This window comes from Grampus griseus (genome assembly GCF_964374135.1).
Source record: "Grampus griseus genome assembly, chromosome: 17".
Classification (NCBI taxonomy): domain Eukaryota; kingdom Metazoa; phylum Chordata; class Mammalia; order Artiodactyla; family Delphinidae; genus Grampus; species Grampus griseus.
In genome coordinates, this window is record NC_139011.1 from 41,384,653 (window position 1) to 41,405,593 (window position 20,941).

The 20,941-nt window shown below is 41.7% G+C and overlaps 1 long non-coding RNA gene across 1 annotated transcript in view; it reads left to right on the forward strand.

Moving 5' to 3' along the window:
- Nucleotides 1-20,941, forward strand: part of LOC309835547 — a 58,210-nt gene that overhangs the window by 11,526 nt on the left and 25,743 nt on the right. Inside the window, exon 2 of the long non-coding RNA XR_014298022.1 lies at nt 3,325-3,488. This is a non-coding gene — a long non-coding RNA (uncharacterized lncRNA). The remainder of the gene's footprint in view (nt 1-3,324; nt 3,489-20,941) is intronic.

Below are 20,941 nucleotides of genomic sequence, written 5' to 3' on the forward strand. Positions count from 1 at the left end.
AAAAAAAGCCTCAGGTGATCAGCATGCTTCATTCACACAGTTTAAAGCCAGAAACCTACTGGTTGTACCTACTTGCCCAGCTTCATACTTCCCATCTTTCATTCAACAAATGTTTATCAAGCACTTTTTGCCATTGTGCCAGGCACTGGATATGGCAGTGAATAAGTAAATTGTGCACTCAATATATGACACTGCGTCCAATGTTGAGTTGAAGCATTTCCACTGGGCTATTAGTAGCAACATTTTAGAAAGAGCTTAAAAACCAGGCTCTAGTGAATTAGTGAGAATCCTGTTTTGCATTTTTATAGAAGAGAACTATGCAGTATTTAAGGATTTCACATGCAATATTCCATTTGTTACTCAAATCTATTAAAAAGGGTAGGTGAAGTATTATCTTCATTTTGCAGATGGGGCAAGTGAGATTTGGGTAGGTTAAATGATTCCTTCAATTCACACAGCTAGTATGCAGCAAAGTCGGCTTGGGAACCCCGCTGTTACCTCTAATTGGTTGCTTTTCCATTACCCCTTTCTGAGACAGGAAAGTCTGACTTCTTAGGGGGCAGCTGCCTCTGCCTATGTGTAAACAATAAGGCAACAGAGAACTGTTAGGTTTGCTCTTTTTTTTTTTTTTAACAAATTTATTTTTCGCTGTGTTGAGTCTTCATTGCTGCACACAGGCTTTCTCTAGTTTTGGCAAGCAGGGGCTACTCTTTGTTGCGGTGCACAGGCTTCTCATTGTGGTGGCTTCTCTTGTTGAGGAGCACGGGGTCTAGGCAGGTGGGCTTCAGTAGTTGTGGCACGCGGGCTCACTAGTTGTGGCTTACGGGCTCTAAAGCACAGACTCAGTAGCTGTGGCACACGGCCTTAGTTGTTCCGCGGCATGTGGGATGTTCCCGGACCAGGACTCGAACCAGTGTTCCCTGCATTGGCAGGCGGATTCTTAACCACTGTGACACCAGGGAAGTCCCTACGTTTGCTCTTTTTAAATTTTTAATAAATCACCACTGTGCTTATTATCAATTTTATAAACAGGTAGCAGTCATGAAGCCAAGTAATGAATGCAGCAGATGGCAACATTGTGAAAATATGTTTCTGCCAGACTTGTAAGTGCACAGTTAATGAGAACAGAAATCAAATCTGCAGACTGTTAGTCTCTAGCAAAGTGTGCAGTTCCTGACCCAAAGTTCTCTCCTGGAGATCTTTCTCGTTTACCTCAGCCATCGGCTTCTGTGCGAATGACTTCCAAAATCAATTCAACAAACGTTATGGGAGTGACAAAATGCCTGGTGCACTGAGAATATAAACAAGAATGAGGCCCATCCCAGCTTTCAGAGCCCCAGGTTTACATTAGGGAAGCAAATAATTAAAATACAATGTGAATACATGCTATAATGGGCAAGTGATATAATGATATGGAAATGTCCTTAATAAACAAAATTAGGAAACAATTACTTATGAGAGGAAACAATTACTTATACTTAAGAATAATTCTGCATCTGAAATCTTAAACCTCAGACAACCTCCAAGCTTTCCAACTTCCTTAATGAAAATAACATTTTTATTGATCAGCTGTTATGTGCTGGACATTATGCTAGTTGCTTTACAGGTAGTGTATCTCATTTTATCTTCACAACCCTATGATTATTTTTCACTTTACAGAGGAATCTGAGGTTCAGAGAGGTTAGGTGACTTGTTCAAGTCCCCACAGCTGCTAAGTGAATAGAGTCAGTTTAGGCTCCCAAGTGCATCCTCTTAATCAAGGCCATATAGGGCCTCTTTTCCTCCTAAGGCAACTGTTCTTCGATCTTACTGAGGCCTTGGCCTCCTTTTTCTCCCCATTCTCCTGGCCATCACCCTTCCTTCCTTTACTCTCTATCCTCTAGGCCCGCCAAACCACACAGGTACCCCACCAGTGTATGGTCTGACACCTCCTTTGTACACATTGTTCCCACTGCCTGGATGAACCAAAGCTACCAAACCCATTGGAAAGCTGGCAGAGTGAAAGATAAAAAGGAACCATAACAGTAGAGTATATTTGAAAAGTTAATATGTCACTCTCCTAATACGGAAAAATTTAAATTACAGAACTGGAAAATTCACGGTAGACTTTCATGTGAAAAGATCTTACTGGTAGAACATGGGGAACACACTCTCCGCAAGTGTAGTTGTGAGATTCACAGAATTTTATCCTGTATTATAGGACAAAGATACAGTTAATACCTCAAGATAATATTTCTATATAGGACATTCTTAGACAATGACAAAACAAAATTTAAATAGGGTTTTAGTGCAGTGTTTTTTCAAATCAATACATTCATACATGTATGTGTACTGTGTGTGTGCACATGTATATATACATATAGTCTCAAATAAAACCTAAGTAATAAAGCAAATCCAGATGAAAATATCAGTTTTCTTAAGAACAAAAATTAAAATATAAGGTATAATACATATCAGATATTGTTAAGTCAGTATTTAGAAGAAAATCTCTTTGCTCTTAAATAATTTTTAATAAATATTCATAAAAATGTTTTTAAGAAAGAAGCTAATGATGAATTATGTCTCTGCTAAAGATGATAAAGAGAAAGTATCTGTTTCATTTACAACCCAGTTCAGCCATGCCTTAACATTTTGCCATATTTCATATAAAATTAGGGATTTGAAAAATTAGTTTTGTTAATTTTTAAAAGAACTATATTGGTTTGCTTATCAATTCCATTTTTTGCCTTTATGTAATTGATGACACACAGTATGGCTTGGAAATAAAATTTTGAAACCACTAGCTTAGTTAATAAAATAAAAGGAAAATTCAAATTAACAAAGTCACGGATGGAAAAAAGTGGTATAATTCAGACATATGTTTTAATGACAGAAATGTTATTTTAAGCCACAAGCTTATAAAATGTGCTAAAGAAATAGAAGAGGATACTGCCTGTGATAGTGTAAGGTTAGCAAACTCAGGGTGGCCAAAGAGACTCCATGAAGATCTACACAGCAGAGAAAGCAGCAGGCGCTTACCAGATGATTAGTAGAACAACAACAGACAAGCCACCATTTCATGCACTGTTCCTGGGAGTGTAAGTAGTGGAACTTTTCCGGAGTAACATTTAGAAATATCAAGATTTTTTTCTGGGGGGGAAGCAAATATTTGAACCTGCAATTGTACTTTATTTACTAAATGTTTGAATATGAATGTTTCAAGGAGAGAAAGAGAAATTGTTCATCACAAACATTTTTTAATGATAATTCAAAGGATTTTTTTTTTTTTTTTTTTCCGGTACGTGGGCCTCTCACTATTGTGGCCTCTGCCATTGTGGAGCACAGACTCCGGATGCGCAGGCTCAGCGGCCATGGCTCACCGGCCCAGCCGCTCTACGGCATGTGGAATCTTCCCGGACCGGGGCACGAACCCGTGTCCCCTGCATCGGCAGGCGGACTCTCAACCACTGCACCACCAGGGAAGCCCTCAAAGGATTTTTTAAATTGAGGTATAGTTGATTTACTTATCATAGATTGTTTTTAAGAATAAAAATTTTGGAAATTTGATGTGGTATAAAAACAGCATAATTTTCTACGTATTGACATAAATGATGGGCAAAATCTATTGATAGAAGAAAAAAAACACAGGTTACAAAGGTATATATATATAATCCAATTTAAAATTTTTCTGAAGGCTGGGAGGATGAAGTGTATGAAACTGTAATAGTGTTTATCTGCAATGAATAAGATTTGAAGATTTCTCTTTTACTTAAAACATTTCTAATTGATTTTTTTACAGTGACTAAAATTGGTAAAATCAGTGAAGATATTTGGGTAAAAATGGTCACTTGTCTCAAAAGACTCTGAGAAGACTTCTCCAAACTTTTAAAAACTGTACAAACCCCATATTACATTACATATGTTAAATTATATTACAGTTTTTAAAAAGATGGGGGCTGGGAGTTCCCTGGTTGCCTAGTGTTTAGACTTCTGTGAGTTCACTGCCATGGCCTGGGTTCAATTCCTGGTGGGGACATGAGATCCTGCAAGTGTGTCGGGCAGCCAAAAAAAAAGATGGGGGCATGTTTTACAATTTTACTTATTGTATGAGATTAATATGTTATTTTTTATTAAGGTATGATTGATAAATAAAAGTTGTATATATTTAAGGTGTACAACATGATGTCTTGATATACATATATACCAGGCAGACCTTGGAGATCTTGTGGATTCAGTTCCAGATCACCACAATAAAGTGAATATCGCAATATTCAAGTAGACTTTTATTAGGGCAAACATTTCTATAACCCTAAATATCTCATTAAAACAAACAGATGACCAAGAATCTTTGTTAAACAGTGACCCACAATGAAGTAAAAATTAGTAAAGTTAACTGTAAATGAAGATACTGCAGCATATAAACCAGTGAATCATCAATGATTTTTTTTTTTTTTTTTTTTTTTTTTTTTTGTGGTATGTGGGCCTCTCACTGCTGTGGCCTCTCCCGTTGCGGAGCACAGGCTCCAGACGCGCAGGCTCAGTGGCCATGGCTCATGGGCCCAGCCGCTCCGCGGCATGTGGGATACTCACGGACCGGGGCACGAACCTGTGACCCCGTATCGGCAGGCGGACTCTCAACCACTGCACCACCAGGGAAGCCCCATCAATGATTTTTTAATACCAGGACCTAATAACATTATTTTCCAAGTAAGTAATTTTTTTTTTAAGTATGGTACCTCTTTTCTTAAAAAAAAAATTATTTCTTTCTTTATTTTTGTCTGCGTTGGGTCTTCGTTGCTACGCGTGGGCTATCTCTAGTTGAGGCGAGCGGGGGTACTCTTCGTTGTGGTGCCTTCTCTTGTTGCAGAGCATGGGCTCTAGGCATGCGGGCTCCAGAGCACAGGCTCAGTAGTTGTGGCGCACGGGCTTAGCTGCTCCGCGGCATGTGGGATTTTTCCCGGACCAGGGATCAAACTCATGTCTCCCGCATTGGCAGGCGGACTCCCAACCACTGCACTACCAGGGAAATCCCCCAAGTAAGTAATTATTAATGTGAAAACCATAATTAATACAGACAACACAGATAAGAATATTTTTTGGTTTTCCAGTGCATGTAAAAGTTATGTTTGCACTCTCCTGTGGTCTATTATGTATGCAATAGCATTATGTCTAAAAAAACAATGTGCCTACCTTAATTTAAAAAATACTTTATTGCAGTGGTTAGGACTCTGTGCTTTTACTGCCAAGGGCCTAGGTTTCAATCCCTGGTCAGGGAAATAAGATCCCGCAAGCCATCCGACCAAAAAAAAAAAAAACCTTTATTACTAAAAATGCTAGCCATCATCTGAGCCTTCAGCAAGTCATAGTAATAACATCAAAGATCACTGATCACAGATCATCATAACAAAAATAATAATAATGAAAAAGTTTGAAATATTGGGAGAATTACCAGAATGTGACACAGAGGCAAATATTGGGAGAATTACCAGAAGTGAGCAAATGCTGTTGGAAAAATAATGCAGATAGACCTGCTTGACGCAAGGTTTCCACAAACCTTCAATTTGTAAAATACACAATATCATCCAGTTGCAATAGTTGAACAAGGTATGTCTGTACATTGTGAAATGATACCACAATCATTTTTTTTATTGGAGTATAATTGCTTTACAGTATTGTGTTAGTTTCTGCTGTACAGTGCAGTGAATCAGCTATATGTATACCTATATTTCCTCCCTCTGGGACCTCCCTCCCGCCCCCCATCCCACCCATCTAGGTCGTCACAGAGCACCGAGCTGAGCTTCCTGTGCTTTATAGCTTGTTCCCACTAGCTATCTATTTTACACATGGCAGTGTATATATGTCCATCCTAATCTCCCTATTAGTCCCACCTTCCCCTTCCCACCCTGTGTCCACATGTCTGTTCTCTATGTCTATGTCTCTATTCCTGCCCTGCAAATAGGTTCATCTGTCCATTTTTCTAGATTCCACATATATGTGTTAATATACGATATTTGTTTTTCTCTTTCTGGCTTACTTCATTCTGTATGACAGACTCTAGGTCCATCCACATCTCTACAAATGACCCAATTTTGTTCCTTTTTATGGCTGAGTAATATTCCATTGTATATATGTACCACATCTTCTTTATCCATTCATCTGTCATTGGACATTTACGTTATTTCCATGTCCTGGCTATTGTAAATAGTGCTGCAATGAACATTGGGGCACATGTGTCCTTTTGAATTATGGTTTTCTCAGGGTATATGCCCAGTAGTGGGATTGCTGGGTCATATGATAGTTCTATTTTTAGTTTTTTAAGGAACTCCATACTGTTCTCCATAGTGGCTGTATCAATTTACATTCCCACCAACAGTGCAGAAGGGTTCTCTTTTCTCCACACGCTCTCCAGCATTTATTGTTTCTAGATTTTTTGATGATGGCCATTCTGAATGCTGTGAAGTGATACCTCATTGTAGTTTTGATTTGCATTTCTCTACTGATTAGTGATGTTGAACATCCTTTCACATGTTTGTTGGCAATCTGTATACCTTCTTTGGAGAAATGTCTATTTAGGTCTTCTGCCTATTTTTGGATTGGGTTGTTTGTTTTTTTGATATTGAGCTGCATGTGTTGTTTGTATATTTTGAAGATTAATCCTTAGTCTGTTGCTTCATTTGCAAATATTTTCTCCCATTCTGAGGGTTGTCTTTTCATCTTGTTTATGGTTTCCTTTGCTGTGCAAAAGCTTTGAAGTTTCATTAGGTCCCATTTGTTTATTTTTGTTTTTATTTTTATTACTCTAGGAGGTGGATCAAAAGAGATATTGCTGTGATTTATGTCAGAGTGTTTTTCCTGTGTTTTCCTCTAAGAGTTTTATGGTATCTGTCCTTACATTTATGTCTTTAATCCATTTTGAGTTTATTTTTGTGTATGTTGTTAGGGAGTGTTCTAATTGCATTCTTTTACATGTAGTTGTCCAGTTTTCCCAGCGTCACTTATTGAAGAGGCTGTCTTTTCTCCATTGTATGTTCTTGTCTCCTTTGTCATAAATTAGGTGAGCATATGTGCATGGGTTTGTCTCTGGGCTTTCTATCCTGTTCCATTGATTTATATTGCTGTTTTTGTGCCAGTACCATACTGTCTTGATTACTGTAGCTTTGTAGTATAGTTTTAAGTCAGGGGAGCCTGATTCCACCGCTCCATTTTTCTTTCTCAAGATTGCTTTGGCTATTTGGGGTCTTTTGTGTTTCCATACAAATTGTGAAATTTTTTGTTCTAATTCTGTGAAAAATGCCATTGGTAATTTGATAGGGGTTGCATTGAAGCTGTAGATTTGCTTTTTATTGCTTTCACAATATTGATTCTTCCAATCCAGGAGCATGGTATATCTCTCCATCTGTTTATGTCATCTTTGATTTCTTTCATCAGTGTTTTATAGTTTTCAGACTACAGGTTTTGTGTCCTTAGGTAGGTTTATTACTAGGTATTTTATTCTTTTTGTTATGATGGTAAATGGGACTGTTTCCTTAATTTCACTTTCTGATTTTTCATTGTTAGTGTATAGGAATGCAAGAGATTCTGTGCACTAATTTTGTATGCTGCAAACTTACTAAATTCAATGATTAGTTCTAGTAGTTTTCTGGTGGCATCTTTAGGTTTTTCTGTGTACAGTATCATGTCATCTGAAAACAGTGACAGTTTTACTTCTTCTCTGCCAATTTGGATTCCTTTTATTTCTTTTTCTTTTCTGACTGCCGTGGCTAGGACTTCCAATACTGTGTTGAATAAGAGTTGTGAGAGTAGTCATCCTCCTCTGTTCCTGATCTTAGAGGAAATGCTTTCAGTTTTTCACCATTGAGAATGATGTTTGCTGTGGCCTTTATTATGTTGAGGTAGGTTCCCTCTGTGCCCATTTTCTGGAGAGTTTTTATCATAAATGGGTGTTGAATTATGTCAAAAGCTTTTTCTGCATCTATTGTGATGATCATATAGTTTTTATCCTTCAATTTGTTAATATGGTGTATCACATTGATTGATTTGCATATATTGAAGAACGCTTGCATTCCTGGGATAAATCCCACTTGATCATGGTGTATGATCCTTTTAATGTGTTGTTGGATTCTGTTTGCTAGTATTTTGTTGAGGATTTCTCCGTCTATGTTCATCAGTGATACTGGTCTGTAATTTTCTTTTTTTGTGATATCTTTGTTTGCTTTTGGTGTCAGGGTGGTGGTGGCCTCCTAGAACGAATTTGGGAGCGTTCCTCCCTCTACAAGTTTTTGGAAGAGTTTGAGAAGGGTAGGTGTTAGCTTTTCTCTGAATGTTTGATAGAATTCACCTGTGAAGCTATCTGGTCCTGTACTTCTGTTTGTTGGAAGATTTTTAATTACAGTTTCAATTTAATTACTTGTGATTTGTCTGTTTACATTTTTTCTGGTCTGTGTATATTTTCTAATTCTTCCTGATTCAGTCTTGGAAAATTGTACCTTTCCAAGAATTTTTCCATTTCTTCAAGGTTGTCCATTTTATTGGCATATAGTTGTTTGTCTCTTATAATCCTTTGTATTTCTGTGGTGTCAGTTGTGATTTCTCCTTTGTCATTTCTAATTTTATTGATTTGCCTCCTCTCCCTTTTTTGCTTTTAGTCTGGCTAAAGGTTTTTCAATTTTGTTTATCTTCTCAAAGAACCAACTTTTAGTTTTATTGATCTTTGCTATTGTTTTCTTCATTTCTATTTCATTTATTTCTGTTCTGATCTTTATGATTTCTTTCCTTCTACTGACTTTGGGTTTTCTTTGTTCTTCTTTCTCTAGTTGCTTTAGGTGTAAGGTTAGATTATTTTATGAGATTTTTCGTGTTTCTTGAGGTGAGATTGAATTGCTATAAACTTCCCTCTTGGAACTACTTTTGTTGTTTCCCATAGGTTTTGGGTGGTCATGTTTTTGTTGTCATTTGTTTCTATGTATTTTTTTATTTCCTCTTTGAGTTCTTCAGTGATCTCTTGGTTATTTGGCAGCACACTGTTTAGCCTCCATGTATTAGTGTTTTCTATAGTTTTTTTCCCTGTAATTGATTTCTAATCTCATAGCGTTGTGGTCAGAAAAGATGCTTGATGTGATTTCAATTTTCTTAAATTTTCCGAGGCTTGATTTGTGACCCAGGATGTGATCTACCCCGGAGAATGTTCTATGTGCACTTGAGAAGAAATTGTATTTTGCCACTTTCAGGTGGAATGTCCTATAAATATCAATGAAATCTATCTGGTCTATTGTGTCATTTAAAGCTTGTGTTTCCTTATTTATTTTCTGTTTGGATGATCTGTTCATTGGTGTAAGTGGGGTGTTAAAGTCCCCTGCTATTATTGTGTTACTGTTGATTTCCCCTTTTATGGTTGTTAGCATTTGCCTTATATATTGAGGTGTTCCTATGTTGGGTGCATAAACATTTATAATTGTTATATCTTCTTTTTGGATTGATCCCTTGATCATTATGTAGTGTCCTTCTTTTTTTTTTTTTTTTTTTGGTACGCAGGCCTCTCACTGTTGTGGCCTCTCCCGTTGCGGAGCACAGGTTCCGGACATGCAGGCTCAGCAGCCATGGCTCACGGGCCCAGCCGCTCCGCGGCATGTGGGATCCTCCCAGACCGGGGCATGAACCCGTGTCACCTGCACCGGCAGGCAGACTCTCAACCACTGTGCCACCAGGGAAGTCCTAGTGTCCTTCTTTATCTCTTGTAACAGTCTTTATTTTGTGTGTGTGTGTGTGTGTGTGTGTGTGTTTTGTGGTACACGGGCCTCTCACTGACGTGGCCTCTCCCGTTGCAGGGCACAGGATCCACACACACAGGCTCAGTGGCCATGGCTCATAGGCCTAGCCGCTCCACGGCATGTGGGATCTTCCCGGACTGGGGCACCAACCCGTGTCCCCTGCATTGGCAGGCGGACTCTCAACCACTGCGCCACCAGGGAAGCCCAACAGTCTTTATTTTAAAGTCTATTTTATCTGATATGATTATTGCTACTCCAGCTTTCTTTTGATTTCCATTTGCATGGACTATCATTCTCCATCCCTTCACTCTCTGTCTGTATGTGTCCCTAGGTCTGAAGTGGGTCTCTTGTAGACAGCACATATATGGGTCTTGTTTTTGCATCCATTCACCCAGTCTGTGTCTTTTGGTTGGAGCATTTAATCCATTTACATTCAAGGTTATTATCGATATGTATGTCCCTATTACCATTTTCTTAATTGTTTTGGATTTATTTTTGTGGGTCTTTTTCATCTCTTGTGTTTCCTGCCTAGAGAAGTTCCTTTAGCGTTTGTTGTAAAGCTGGTTTGGTGGTGCTGAATTCTCTTAGCTTTTGCTTGTCTGTAAAGCTTTTGATTTCTCTGTCAAATCTGAATGAGATCCTTGCCGGGTAGAGTAATCTCTGTTGTAGGTTTTTCTCTTTCATCGCTTTAGGTATATCCTGCCACTCCCTTCTGGCCAGCAGAGTTTTCCTGAAAAATCAGCTGATAACCTTATGGGGATCCCCTTGTATGTTATTTTTTGTTTTTCCCTTGCTGCTTTTAATATTTTTTCTTTGAATTTAATTTTTGTTAGTTTGATTAGTATGTGCCTTGGTGTGTTTCTCCAGGGTTTATCCTGTATGGGACTCTCTGCGCTTCCTGGACTCGGGTGGCTATTTCCTTTCCCATGTTAGGGAAGTTTTTGACTATAATCGCTTCGAATATTTTCTCAGACCCTTTCTTTTCCTCTTCTTCCTCTGGGACCCCTATAATTCAAATGTTGGTGCATTTAGTGTTGCCCCAGAGGTCTCTGAGATTTTCTTCAATTCTTTTCATTCTTTTTTCTTTATCTTGCTCCTTGGCAGTTATTTCCACCATTCTGTCTTCCCGCTCACTTATTCGTTCTTCTGCCTCAGTTATTCTGTTATTGATTCCTTCTCATGTATTTTTCATTTCAATTATTGTGTTGTTCATCTCTGTTCGTTTGTTCTTTAGTTCTTCTAGATCTTTGTTAAACATTTCTTGTATTTTCTCAATCCATGCCTCCATTCTATTTCCGGGATCCTGGATCATCTTTACTGTTATTACTGTGAATTCTTTTTCAGATGGGTTGCCTATTTCCACTTCATTTATTTAGTCTTGTAGGTTTTTGCCTTGCTCCTTCATCTGTGACATATTTTCTTGTTGTCTCATTGTTTTTTTTTTTGATGGGTGGAACTGTGTTTCTGTCTTACTGATTGTTTGGCCTGAGGCTTCCAGCACCAGAGTTTTTAGGCTGTTGGATGGAGCTGGGTCTTGGTGCTGAGATGAGGACCTCCAGGAGACCTCACTCCAGTGAATGTTTCCTGGAGTCTGAGGTTTTGTGTTAGTCCAGTGGTTTGGACTCGGAGCTCCCACCACAGGAGCTCAGACCCAACCCCTGGCTCGTGAACCAAGATCCTGCAAGCCACGTGGGGTGGCAAAAAGAAAAAAAAAGAAGAAAAAAAGGAGCAGAATAAATAAAAATAAAAAATAAAATAAAATAAGAAAAAAATAATAAAAAGTAAAAAATAAAATAAGGTATGTTAGAAAAAATATAGATGAAACAACATCTGGAAGGTAATACAGAACCACCACAGCAAGAAAAAAATTTAAAAAAAAAAGCTGGAAAAGGTCTTGGCTGTGGTGGGAGGGGCTTAGGCAGGGGCGAGGTTTAGCGGGGGTGGGGGGCTATCCTTACATCCACAGGGCCGGAAAAGGCCCTGGGGTGTTGGGGGCGGGGCTTAGGCTCAGTGTCACAGAGGGGCCCAGGAGTGCCTCCGACCCCAGAGGGTGGAGGACAAGGTCCAGGACCCCAGCAGGCTCCCTGGGCCTGAGTTGGCTGGGGAAGTGCTAGGCACTTTGCCCCTGATCCTCCGATCCTGGAGGGTCCCTCTGCATTGGCCCCTCCTCTTCTTCCCCCCACTCCCTCATACACCCCTAGGACCAACGCAGCTGGGGAGGGCCCTGGAAGGAGGAAGACCTGGCCGGGGACCCCAGCAGGCTCCTGGAGCCTGAGTGGGCAGGGGAAACTAGTTGCGTCTCCACTGATCCTCCAATACCGGAGGGCCCCTCCCCATCCACCTCTCCTCTTCTTCCCCCCTCTTCCTCCCTCTTATGCCCCTAGGACCCACGAGGCAGGAGGGGGCCTCAGTGGGGGGAGGACCCCACCCAGGAGCCCAGCAGGCTTCCCAGGGCCGACTGGGTGGGGGAAACGCTAACTGCGCTCCCCCCAATCCACTGAGCCCTGGAGGGTCCCTCCAGGTGTGGGAACCCCTCCCCCTGTTGCAGCCACCCCTCAGGGGCGCCAGTCCCGTCCAACCTCCACTTCTCCTCCCCCCACTGCCCCCCATGTCCTACCCGGTTGCTCAGGGGTTTCACTTGTCTCCTTGTGCATCGAGGCCCCCCACCAGCATCCTGTAGGTGCCCTAGTTGTGGGGAGACTCAAACACTGCGTCCTCCCGCTCCGCCATCCTGACACCACAATCAAATTAATATATCCATCACCTCACATGTTACCACCATGCTTGGTTATGCATGGGAGCGGGACTGGGGGTGGTAAGATCAATTTGAGATCTAGTCTCTTAGCAAATTTCAAGTATAAATTGTTAACTATAGTCATCATGCTGTAAATTAGGTTTCAAGAACTTACATATCTTGTAAATGAAAGTTTGTACCCTTTGAGTAACAGGAGGTTAATGTGATTTTGATTCTAAAAGCTTGACAAGAGTAATAACCAGAAAGAAAACAACTTACATGTTAATCCTGTTTTTAATGTGGGTACAATGCAACTCTGTTACACAGAGTCAAGTCTCCCCACCCTGTCTAAGCAGGCTTGTACCACAGGCATCACACAAGGCAAAGAGCCCTGGTGCTTAATGAGTGAAAATAAATCAGATCATCTCAACAGTCTCTCAGAAGACAGGCCATACAGTCACCATTTGAAAACTTAAGCATGATGTGGCTAATTTTTTTAAGATGAAATGTGTGCATGTATATAAAATGTGGCAAAACATTAAGATAGGACAAATGTGGGTGAGGATATTCATTATATAATATCATTAATTTTCCTGTACGCTTGAAATATTTCATAATACAAAAGTTTAGGGACTTCCCTCGTGGTCCAGTGCTTAGGACTCCACGTGCCCAATGCAGGGGGCCTGGGTTCGATCCCTGGTGAGGGAACTAGATCCTGCGTAGTGCGACTAAGACCCAGCACAGCCAAATAAATAAATACTAAAAACAGAAACAAAAGCTTTCACCTGCTTTAAAAAAAAAGTTTCGGTGATTATAAATACATACACATATTTTTAAACTGTATTTTCAAATCTTCCCTCTCATTAAGAAAACCTTTCTGTGGATGCTCCTCTAGATAAAGCCTTTATTCTTCCCTGCTCTTCAGCCACTGCCTCAGAAAACTTAGTATCTTTCTCCTCTTCTTTTTCTCTGTGCCTCTTTCAACCGAGCAATAATCTTCTGGCTTTAGGTCCCCACAATTTGCTGAAACTTACTCTGGCAAAGGTCACCAATGGGAAGTTGCTAAGTCCCACGGCTGCTGCTCTGTCCTTTCCTATATGGCACTTTGTCCCTTCATTTGATGCATCGCTTCCTTTTGCTTGGCTTTTTTTTTTAATTTATTTATTTTAATTTATTTATTTTTGGCAGTGTTGGGTCTTTGTTGCTGTGTGCGGGCTTTGTCTAGTTGTGGCGAGCGGGGGCTACTCTTCGTTGCGGTGCGCGGGCTTCTCATCGTGGTGGCTTCTGTTTTTGCAGAGCACTGGCTCTAGGCATGAGGGTTTCAGTAGTTGCAGCACGCAGGCTCGGTAATTGTGGCTCGTGGGCTATAGAGCGTAGGCTTAGTAGTTGTGGCGCACGGACTTAGTTGCTCCGCGGCATGTGGGATGTTCCTAGACCAGGGCTCGAACCTGTGTCCCCTGCATTGGCAGGCAGATTCTTAACCATTGCGCCACCAGGGAAGCCCTGCTTGGCTTTTAAGGGAACAGTCTATCCTGGTCTTCCTCCTACCTCTCCAGCAGGGCCTTCTCAGTGGCCTTTGCAGGTTTCTCATCCTCTGAACACCTGTTTCCCTCCACCTTCTTTCTCTCCCTCATTGCCATGGCTCCAGCTCTACTCCCAAGTCTCAGGGCCTCAGGGAAAACATCTCTTCCCAGTTTAGGGACTGGGCTTCAACCCCAATTCTATTACCCACCTTAGACAATTTATTTAGCTTATTGATTAATTCTTTGTCTCATCTGAAAATGAAGTACCTCTCCAAAAGACTTGAGAAATAAGGTTTGTGAAGCACTGATCACAGTATCTATTTTGATCAATAAATGTTAGCTACTTGATACCTCCACTCAGCTGTTCCAAACACATGAATACAATTGTATGTGTCCCCAGCTAAACTAAACCCACTTCTCTTTCTAAACTCTCTTCTGGGAGTTAGAATCCTGCATCATGCTAGACTCTTCTTCTTCCATGTCACCCCTCATACTCAGTGTACTACAAGGCCTACAGACTCTTGTTCCTTAAAACCTCATGTCCAGCACCTCCGCTCCCTGGCTGCCTCTTCTTGCCTTGTTCAGAACCTCTGAACAGAACACTGGCTCCAGGGTTGCCCTCTTAAATCCATCCTCCACCCCCTCCAGTGACCTCACTAAAACTCTACTCAGACAAGGTCAGCCCAAATCTAGACCCTACCGTGCTGTTGAGTTAACAAGGAAACTGAACAGAGAGAGGGACCCTGCCTGGTGGTAGTTCGATAGCTTCTAACTCAGCTATCTTTCTCCCCAATGAAAGGCATGTTTATTAGCTCTAGATAGTTCAATCTAATAGTAATTCAATTTGTGATTAACTTCACACTCCCTCTCAGAGTCTTTTAAACGGCAAATATTCCAGGGAGGGATCATAGGGTAAACCCAGGATGCTTTGCTGTGCAGAGTTTGTGCCAGAAAGCCATTGTATGTGACTCCCTGAGTGGGGCCATTGAAGAACAGCTGTGCAGAGGGCAGGACGTTTTGTCTAGCAAGGTGTAAAGGATTTGTCAGAACGTTTCCTTTCCTGATGGGACTACCTGTTGTAAATATATTAGGACTTAGGGCAAAGGTGCCCCTTCTGCCAATTACCAGGTTAGATGTTGGACGCCCACTCGATGCCACCCACAGATCCCAGGCACTTATAACCACATCTCCCAACGACTCTGAACAACCGCATTCAACAGGTGAGGAAACCCAGGCTTAGAACCTTGTTCTGCTTCTGGAAGCAAATGGTTTGTGAATCTCTGGAGGCCTAACCATGATTCCTGGGTGTGCGATTTTAAAACAAGTGCTTTTCCACCTTTCAACCCCCTCCCCACTTCCTTTAGGCTAGCTGTTCTCAACGTGTGGTCCTCAGACCAGCAGCGTCACCATCACCTTGGGAATTTGTTAGAAATGCAAGTTCTCAGGCTCCACCTGAGAGCCTGGCTGGAGGCGTGGCTGGAGGATAGAGAGGGAAGGAAGGAAGGATGATAGCTGAGAGACTGGGAGAAACAAGAGGCCAAGGCCTGCAGTTCTCAGTACGATCAAAGAACAGTTGCATTAGGGGGAAAAGAGGGCCTACAGGGTCTTGATTAAGAGGATGCGCTTGGGAGTCCAAACTGGCTCTGTCCACTGAGCAGCTGTGGGGCCTTGAACAAGTCACCTAACCTCTCAGAGATGCAGGGACTCAGATTCCTCTTTTTCTTTTCTTTTTTTTTTTTTTTTTGGCCACGCCGAGCAGTGGCACGCAGGATCTTAGCTCCCCGCCCAAGGATTGAACCCACGCCGCCCCCAACAGTGGAAGCACGGAGTCTTACCCACTGGACCGCTAGGGAAGTCCCTCAGATTCCTCATTTGTAAAATGAAAAATAATCATAGGGCTTTTGTAAGGATTAAATGAGATACACTACCTGTAAAGGAGTTAGTATAATGTCCGCACAAGATAGCTAGTCAATACAACCTCACAAAATAGCTAGTCAATAAAAATGTTATTTTCATGAAGGAAGCTGGAAAGCTTGGAGGTTGTCTGAAAGATTTAAGATTTCAGATGTAGAACCTGGGGATGTGGCCCAGTAAATTGTGTTACAACACACCCTCCAGGTGGTCCTGAAGCACGTTCTGAAGTCTTGAGAACCACGGGAGAATCACCCGGAGAGTCTGTAAAACTCCCAAACCCAGACTGCACCGCAGGCCTATTAAGCCAGAATCCCTGGGTGTGGAGTCAGCCCAGGCCTCGGTGTTTCCAGAGCCTCCCAGGTGATTCTGATGTGCAGCCAAGCCTGAGAACCCCTGCTTAGGCTCGCGTTGATATAATTTAATAGCCATCATTTATTAAGCATTGATAGTGTGCCAAGCACCGAGCTTCACACTACATTGATATATAATTCTCACGACAACTCTAGGACTTTAGTATTAGTATTCCCACTTTAAAGAAATGAATGATGAGGCTTAAGAAAGTCTTGCCTCTTGCCCACAGGCACCAAGTTAGCAGAGTCAGGATTCAAGTTCAGGATTTTCTGATTCAAAATCTGGGCCACAGCTCCCTGCCCACTGCCAGATCGTGTGGCACTCAGAGCTATCATTGGTGTGTGAGCAAGTATGGTCAATGGCAAGGTGAGCAGTGACTTCAGAGTCGGTGGTGGCTCGGCAGCTGCTAAAAAGAACCTACAGAGAAGTATCCAGCTCTCCCTAAGGAAGAGCTCAGGCTTAGGACTCAGACAAACCCAGTTTCAGGGCTGGCTCTGCCCAAGGTCCTACTTTGTGACTTGACCTCCCTGAATGTCAGTTTCTTCTCCAATAAAAAATGGAGATATTTTTATTTTGTAGAACTGCTGTGAAGAATAAATGAGGTAACACCCATGAAAGTGCCTGGCATAGACTAAGAGCACAATAAACGTTTGTGTATCCCGCCCCCAACGAGCAATTTCTCCTCCACTTTGCTCCTAACCTGTGAGGGCCTAGGGGTTGGGGTTTGCTGTTGCTATGGGAATCAGCCTGGGGAATAGCCATTTCTCTTTCTTCAGTGTTTTCCACTGGTTGACTCTATTTCTGTTTTCTATTCTTCACCCAGTCCCTAAGGAGAGCCAATTCTTCCTTCTCTCTGCCACTGTTTGAATCACCCCACCCAAACTTCTGCCTAGAGGCATGAAATGAATCACCTCCCTTTTCTAGTTCCACAGTCATTCTGCGCAGGTCAGATCCCTCCTCCTCTCCTGATGACCCACCCCCTTTCTGTGGTCCAAGGCCTACAGGTCTTGCCGGCCATTAAGGCCTAAGTGTAATGACAGCGTTTGCCTGCACAGCCCTGGGTTGATGGCACATGGTTTGATCATAACTTACTGGCCCTAGGAGCACCCAGCCTCCGGGAAAGGCTCCAAATGAAGTGACCTACTTTCACCTACATTTGCGAGCCTTTTTTCAGCATTTCACCACTCCTGGCCAGAAAGGCTTGTTTCTTGACTCAGACAAAACTTAAGAGACTTTGGAGAGGGAGTTCTGAGTGCATCCCTTTTGTCCTGTAGGTGAGGAAGCAAACTGCTCTAGGTCAAGTGGCCAGTTAGTGGTGTGGGCCAGATGGTAACTCAGGTTTTCGTCCCCACAGTGAAGCATACCTGTGTCAGGGAGCTGTTGCACAGTGGAGACCGCTCTGGACTGGAGCTGCAGTCCTGAGCTCATGGCAAGAACCGTACCAGCCTTCAGCCACTCTCTTGTGATTTTTTTTGGTTACTATTTTAAAATTGTGTATTAATTAAAATGTGGTCTTAGTAGAAAAATGTAGCAAGGAAAAATCAAGAGAAAGAGACAGACAAGAACTTGCAGTGGGGAGAGGGGAGAGAAAAGCAACTAAATTTATGTGACAAGAAGAGAAGAGAAATAAAAGGGCAAATAAAATCCAAGGCATGGAACAGGCGAGCATTCTGCTCCAGCCTATTGGTCAGACCAACCCTCAGCTTCTGGTTCGGTCACACAAATAATTGCTTAGAAAGCAGCACCTTTCCCACCATCTACCCCGATTGCTGCACGCCACAGGTCTAAGGCTGTATTACTATCCTCTCCTTTCTACCCTTACTGCTGTCCCCTATCCGTAGCTGAGCCCCCAAAGTCAGGGAAAACTCAGGGTGTATGTGTTGGAATAGCTAGCTCAGAAAAATTAGAATGTTGCAATGCTCCGTGTAAAATCTAACTTCTCCTGGCTCCCGGGAATTCCCTGGCGGTCCAGTGGTTAGGACTCGGCGCTTTCACAGCTGTGGCCCAGGTTCAATCCCTGGTCAGGGAACTAAGATCCTGCGAGGTGGGGCCAAAACCATACTTTCAAAAAAAAAAAAAAAAAAAAAATCTAAGTTCTTCTGGATCTCAATGTACGAATCACTCTGGGAGTTTATTTTTATTCTATTAAATTTTTTTTTAATTGAGGCATAGTTGATTTACAATTCTGTGTTTGTTTCAAGTGTACAGCAAAGCGATTCCATTATACATATGTACGTTTATATCTATATTCTTTTAAAAAATTCTTTTCCGTTATAGTTTATTACAAGATATTGAATATAGTTCCCTGCACTACACAGTAAATCCTTGTTGTTGAGTTTAATTATTTAGGGAAACTATTTCCTTGCCTGATTTAACAATACCTTCCATGGTCAAATTTGGATATACCCCATCTCTAACTCATTCACTCCAAAGGCATTGAGTCAAACTAGGGATTCCAAGAGCAAGGCCATATCTCATTTCATTACACTTGGGGAAGGTAAATAATGCAAGACAAGAGCCAGGAGCCAGGGACACACCCTGACTCATTTCTTTTTTTTAATTGAAGTTTTTATTGGGATAATTACAGATTCATATGTGGTTGTAAGAAATTAAACAGAAATACAGTGTACCCATTACCTAGTTTCCCCCCATGGTAATATTTTGCAAAACCAAAGTGCAATATCATAACCAGGAGGTTGACATTGAAATAATCTATTATTCAGATTTCTGCAGTTTTACTCGTACTCATTTGTGTGTGTGTGTGTGTGTGTGTGTGTGTGTGTGTGTATTTAGATCTATGCACTTTTATCACATGTGCAGGTTCAGGTATCGACCATCTCAGTTTAGATACTGACCAGTTCCATCATCACAAAAATCCCTTGTGTTGCTTTATTTCAGCCACACCCACCCCCTCCTGCCCTACCTCCTTCCACCATACCTAACCCCTGGCAACCACTAGTGTGTTTCTAAATGTTCATCGTTTCAAACATTTTATATAAATGGAATCATAGAGTATGTAATCTTTGGGGTCTGGCTTTTTTCACTCAGCATAATTACCTGGAGAGTCATCCAAACTGTTGGATGTATCAATAGTTTGTTCCTTGTTCATTGCCGAGTTCATTCACTTTTTCACTCTGTGATTGTGAAAATGTCACTTAGAAGTTTATACTTTTCTACCTGAAAGCCCCCAGAAACTGTCTTAACCCTTCTAAGCCTCCATTTATTCACCTGTTTTTTTTTTTAAATGGTGGGAAGTTGTTGAGAGCGTAGTTTCTCCCAGGATTGGTATGAAGATCAGACGAAGTAATAGACATAGTGAGGCACTGAGAACGGTGAAGTGACGCACATAGACGTTATAAAGACCTCTTTGAGGGAAGCTCCTAGTTTGAATTTTGTTTTTACTGCTTCTTCCAGACATATCAAATTACTCCCGTTTTGGGATTTTCTTCCAGCCGGCTGAGCTCAAGGGGGATAGGAATTTAACTTTCAGGCCTTCCTCCCTTGAGGAAATTGCTTACTTGAGCAGAGAGAGCGAGAGAAAAGTGGTGATGGTTGGGGGGCGGTGGTGGACAATGGGGGAGGAGGGAGAGAGAGAGGGAGAGAGATTTAGAGAAGAAAAGGGAGAGAGAGAGCATGAATAGATTTCAGGGCTCTTTTTAACAATTCTCAAACCCGTTCTGTTGGCAATTTGCATAACACTGTCAAAACTGCTAAAACCAACGCCACTATTAAGTACAAAAAACAGTTTCAATGGCAGAAAAAAATTCTATTCTCTAATTCTATGTATGCAGTATAAAATCACAGTCGTGAGCAGACAGACCCATGAAAGAGAGCAGGAGGCCTAAGCATGGTTACCTGTTTCTGAGTTTTTCTGTGAATATTCATTTTGTATTTGGCTAAAGTTCATCAAAAGAAAAGTGATAGCAAGCTGTAAAGGTAGAAGAAATATTTAGGGGAGATAAACAAAATTTGAAAGTTCTACCAAAATGTTTATAGGTTAATAAACCTTTTTTTTTTTCAAACCAGGAGAAAGTGTTTATCCTGTTTTGGTGGGAATATTCCTGCCTCGCTCACCTTCTACTCTTATCAGCTAAATCAGAATTACCCGAGGAGCTTTTAAAGCAATATAGGTTCAATTAGTAAAAACTAAGTTCAAAACTAACGATGATAAAAATAATAATTTACAAATATATTCCAATTCCCACTCCTACTAAGTCAGTAGATCTGGGAGGCGACCAGGAAACTTGTGAATATATTCTTAAGCTCCTCCGATGATTCTGACATTCAACCAGGTTGGGAACCTCTTCTGTTTGGGATTTGCCTTCAGTGCCTCCAGGAAGCTCTGTCCTCAGAAAGTTTTCCTTTTATCACAACCTTGTTTCCAGTGGAGTTTCAACCTCCTCACTCCCTGGAACTACCCTTGCCAAGGTCATCATCACTGCTTTCTCATCTTGCGCAACAACAGCTCGGCAGCGCTAGACACGGTGGCACACCCTTTGAGCTTGAAACACGTCCAACTCTTGATTTCCACATGTTGGGCTGTCCTACCTCTCAGATTCTTCCTTCTCAGCTCATTTGCTGTCCACCTCCCGGGCCTCACCCCTCCAGGTCCCATGCCTGGAGCTCTGGCTGGGCTCCCTTTTCTGCCCCATCTGCACTCTTTTGCTAGGTGA